The following is a 5,490-nucleotide window of genomic DNA, read 5'->3' as shown; positions in this document are numbered from 1 at the left end:
CACACGTTATTGAGAGCATCCCAAGGGCATTGATTATTTCATAAGTTTAGAAGGGGGGAACATAGTCTAACAACAGTTAGCTTTTGTTAATTTTACCTCGAGCCAAACTTGAGAGACTTGTTTCTGAAATCCCTTTCTCTTAAAGTGAATACATAAAAAATAAAACACTGGAGCTTACCCTAAAACTAACCACTGGATTGCTTGTCTAACATGACCTAGTCCATAAATGAGGTAAGGGTGGGAACAATCAAACGCACCCTCCCAGGCACTGCGTGTTAGCGGAGTACAACTGGGATTTCGAAGAGGAAGATATGCTAGGTCAATTCTTAATAAAAAAGAAAAACCAACAAATGGAGCACTTGAGTTTTCATTAGCAGCGCCTAGCTACAGCTGCGGAGCTTTGGTCAATACCACTAACAGTCTATTTCCTTAAAATGGTACATATCGCTGAATCTATATTTTCATCTTCAGGTGATTAAATCTGCATAATGTCCCTGTACAATAACATTCGAGCATTTTGTAATCCAGTGAGGAAATTCAAGACCAGTAAATATTGATTGATTAAACAACACTAAATAAAATGTTAGTGTTTTCTTCAAACTCAGACTCTCTGCTGCGGCTGTACCTCAAAGACAAAACAATTGTCTGATGATCTTTGTTGAACAAGGTCTGATTGTCCTGTACATTGTGGGGTATTTTTAAATACTTTACTAAACCACATTCAATATTATGTTAGACACAAATTAGTTATTACTCACATATCAAAGTCTTTCCATCTGCAAGATGGAAGAATAGCTGGGTGCTGCCTGGAGAGACTGATGAGAGGCACACAGGCTAGCGTCAGCAGCTTTCCACACAAAGCCATCACATCTTCTCTTCCATAGTCCTCACTGTCCACTGGTCAAAAGAGTGAACATCACAGCTGTCATGTTATCCCTTTGTTACACAAAATACAACCACCATGTGTCAAAAGTGACCCTAATTAGTTTTAATTGTAAATATCTTTGCAATAAATTACTTTAACNTTGAAATAACAGCTCTTTTATAAATGTCCATCCTAGTGGAAGTCAGGACCATCTTCATGGACTTTATGACTCAATATTGTTGCAGGAGACGGAACTCCTTGAGTTCCGTCTCCTGCAACAATATTGAGTCATAAAGTCCATGAAGATGGTCCTGACTTCCACTAGGATGGACATTTATAAAAGAGCTGTTATTTCAAAACTTGAATTATTTAATTGCTTTCAGAACTAATTATATAGTTCCTCACATGTTAATAAACCAGAACATATATGATTTTCATGGTAAAAATTTCAATTATTCAACTTCTCCTCATGCTTCTATAACATTTTGTTTTTGGTATGCCAGCCATTTTGGATGAAAAGAAAACTTCCCAGCATGCAATTTTAACCAATGACATATCACTGGAAAGACCATGATGTCCTCTGTACAGTACATCAGTCATCAGGGATTGATAGAGTAGCTCAAAACAGTAAAAGGAGATGCATGTTAACAACATGTCCACTACTGTGGGCATTTTTAATGGGCTGGGTCCCAGGAGATATGCATCAAATAAAGATATCTGTAGAAATATAGAAAAAAGTTCATTATAAATTCTATAGTACTGTGACTAGCCTTGGAAGCTTTTTTACAATTGAATAAATACAAAATGTTGTTTAAATGAACACATGGTTTGATGGCTAAATATGTCAATCTCATGGACATGACAAGAACCTTTATCTATTGATTTCCCTATCAGGAATAACGCGTTTAAATATATACCAAAAAAAGTAAATGTGTTGTTTATATATTTGACTCTATATATCCCATGGAATGTATTGACATTTTTCATCTCTTGGTAAAGCCTTGTAATCAATACATGTTTATTTTCATAGTTGTCATTCCAAATGAAATGATGAGTCTATGAACACACTCCCATCTCCAATGTTGGGAAGTAGAAAATAAAGTGGAAATCAAATGAAGAGAGGATCAAAAATGTTTCTTGCCATCCGAGAGTTCCTGAACAGACACCACATTTAAACCCCTTTGTATGCTCATGTTGCACCGTTAAACCACATTTGGGTTTGATGTAATGAATAACAGCACGCTCTGCCTTGTGTGAGCGCATGTGAAGCTGCTTATCCATACAGATGGCATGTGACAGCACACATGAATAATTATGTGGAACAGCATGTGATCACAGGAGCTCTGTGAAGCTATCATGTGAGAGAGTGACATCTGCCTAAAATGCTCCTTAAATTGCAAAATGTTACACCTACATTTCTCTCTATGTCAGAAAATAGTATTTTATTGCACTTATAGTCACTAACTAAAAGATAAGTTATGCTCTTATCATTCCATCAATAATCCATCCCATCCATATTTAAGTTTGTTTAGTTTGTTTAACTTGTTTTCACCAACTGGGCAAAATATGCATTTGTTAAGGTCCCCATTTTCATTATGTCTAAGTTGGTTTGTTGAAATCTGATTACTTGCAAAACATATTATGAATATGCAGCAGTATAAATCCTCCTGAGACCCAGAAAGAAAAAGGTTTCAAATGTCCTTTGTTTTTAGATCACACAAGTCTTTAGGGTGGTATAAATATAATGACTAACAAAAACTAAAAAAACATATTTGTATTTTTGTTTTATTGTGTGTCCTCTGTAGAGGACATCAGCTGTTAGTTATGCAAGGCATAGTATACAAACAACATTAACATACAAGTACATTTAGACAACATTAGAGCACAACAACTCAATGCAACAAATAGTGAGCCCTCATTTGAAGTACTCCTCCATCCTTTTTTGAAATGCAGAGAAACATCTGACACCTGAGGCACTTGATGTATGTTTTCCCACTGCATACACCATGAACCCTACAGAAACCTACGTGTTAGTTTTGGCCCATAGTGGACTCCATTTGTGTTGTGTAAAATGGGGGGTGAAATAAAAAGTTAGCAAATCCCCATGTCCTCCTCAGAGGACATTCATAATAACATTTAGTTTTAGGTCAAATAATTATTACACTGCTCTGAAAGTCACTACACTTCTAAGATGTTCCCTTACTATAATTAATTAAAATATTGAACTCACAACGCTGCTAATTACAACATTACAAACTTACCATTTATCTTTCTATAAATAGTGCTTGTGTTGATGGACACCATTTTGAAATACAATGAAATTATCTTTTTCAAAGCCACACCCCCACATATGTCACATGTCTGAAAAGCCCAGGATGTACTCTGTGGAGTACAATTGGACTTAATGCTGTTGCATGTATAACCTCATGGACCAAAACCAAATGTCCTCCACAGAGGACAAAAATGAATGGGTGGGTCTCAGGAGGATAAGCCCAATATCAGCACTCATTATATGTATCTGTATTATCACTTCGCTTGTGTATCTGTGTTGTAGAGATGATCCGTGTCAAAATATACATGGGGGAAAAAAGAGGGTCAACAGAGGCCCGCAGATAAATTCTCCTTTATGGATTATTCTAGCTAATGGTAAAGGTTTAATATGTAATATAACAAATGTGTTCACTAATTCATAATGTTGCTTATAGTTTGACTGGTGTAACCAGCTTGTCGAAAATTTGTATTTTTTCATGGCCATGGTAACAATTGTGTTTTCATGTGTTTTTTATTACATTTTCCACAAGATGGCGTTAATATCATGAATAAGTATCTTACCCCAGCGGTTGTCAACCTCTGGCCGTGAGGGAAGGAAGCATTACTTCCACACTGGGAAAATGCTTTATTACAATATACAAGTAAAGATGTGTCAAACCTTACTTAAGTAATACTATTTTAAACAATTATAAAAGTTAATAATACAAATAATATTTATATAGTGCTTTTCCTTTTTAAAATGTTGGAATAAATTCTTAAAATGCTGCGAGAGCCTTTAATTTTTCCCAAACATATGCGATCCGTAGACTTTATTCACAGCAGACCTTTTAATTTGTTATAGCAGATGAACTAAGTAGAACTAACAACATCAATGATGGCTTTGTTCCAGAAATCATACAAAACATATGCCACCATTATAATGTAATTAGTCAGACCTGCGTGTGACTAGTCTAAATGCCTGCTTTGAAAAGGTCTATTCAACTTAATTACAGATTTCCCCAGATTATGTTTGCCATTAAGGTAGAAAAAAACTGCCTTACCCTTTTTAAAACTACAGAGGACATATTCTGCTAATTTTCAGGTTCATATTAGTATTTGTTCTTCTACTCCATTAATAAAGGTGCATCTTCTATCTTCTTCTTATAATGTTCAAGAAGGTTTTTATTTTTCTCATACTGATCATGAAACCAGAGCCCTGTCCGCCTCTGTTGTGATTGGTCAACTGCTTAGAAATGTCCCGCCCCTTAGCCTGTAACATAAATGTGTTGGAACTCTAGCCTATAAAAGTCTGAGTGTTACATAGTGATGACATTATGTACCGAAAGCAGACAAAAGAGTCCAATGGAGGCGTTTCAGGCTGGGGGGAACACAGGGATGTTATCCTTTGCAGATCATTAACATGCACAAAAACCTATATAACACACTTCATGAGAGGGAAGCCCCCAAAGAGCAGAATGGGGCCTCTTTAAGATAGGGTTTTTTTCAATTTTTTTATACTGGTATTAACTAAAAACTAAAAACTTGCTGTGCACAGAGTGGACTTCGACGTCTGTCCGTTGTGTTTTTGAGTGACATTCCTTCTGAGCAAGTAATCTTTATGTAAAGAAAAAAGGGATAGTGCATTTACATTACTATCAGCCTAGGTTAGACGGCACACCAAAGCCACATAAACAATAAGCCTGAAGGTAAAGTATGTGGTAATTCATTGCGTCTGAAAAAGGAAAAAGAGAAAAAATTCCTGTAAGTAATGCTGTAGAAGATGTGTTAAAGTACAGGGTGATCCTCTCACATACTTGTTGTCCCTGCCTGACATAAGTACGAGGCTCTGAGTGTTTGCAGATTGTATATCAACAGGACTTGTGCAGTTACTATGGGTGGGTGATATGAACACACACACATAAACTGAGATAATACAAATATTTGAACTAAAAGAGATAACTATCCCTTTAATACCACTTGTTTAGGCCTGTTTGAAATGTTGTAAATAAAAAAGGATGACTCCCTTATGCAAATATCAAATTCATAGGGTCTTAAAATACGCCATTACAAGTAAACGTCCTGAATTAAAAATGTTTCTTGAGTAAAAGTACAAAAGTATTAGCATCAACGTGTACGTTAACTTGATTATTTATTTATTATTGTGATGCTATGAACTATTTATAGTGTAAATTGGAATTATCCACATTTGTGCTCCCAGGTGTATCTGTGTGTTTTCTTATTGTATGTTCCTGCCTGTGTACATCAAATCAAATCAAATCAAATCAAAGTTTATTTATAAAGCACATTTAAAAGCGATTTTTGGTCGGGCCAAAGTGCTGTACATGTAATAAAACATGACACTTACACTATGTACA

The 5,490-nt window shown here is 35.6% G+C and overlaps 1 long non-coding RNA gene across 1 annotated transcript in view; it reads right to left on the bottom strand.

Moving 5' to 3' along the window:
* Positions 1-1,030: 1,030 nt before the first annotated feature.
* LOC104955600 (uncharacterized) overlaps positions 1,031-5,490 on the bottom strand; it is a 10,282-nt gene continuing 5,822 nt past the window's right edge. Inside the window, exons 2-3 of the long non-coding RNA XR_799469.1 lie at positions 2,834-2,841; positions 1,031-1,119 (exon numbers count right to left, since the gene is read on the bottom strand). This is a non-coding gene — a long non-coding RNA (uncharacterized lncRNA). The remainder of the gene's footprint in view (positions 1,120-2,833; positions 2,842-5,490) is intronic.

This window comes from Notothenia coriiceps, unplaced genomic scaffold (genome assembly GCF_000735185.1).
Source record: "Notothenia coriiceps isolate Sejong01 unplaced genomic scaffold, NC01 NC01_scaffold00024668, whole genome shotgun sequence".
Classification (NCBI taxonomy): domain Eukaryota; kingdom Metazoa; phylum Chordata; class Actinopteri; order Perciformes; family Nototheniidae; genus Notothenia; species Notothenia coriiceps.
The sequence above is the reverse complement of the archived record's forward strand: the minus strand, read 5'-3'. Positions and strand labels throughout refer to the sequence as shown.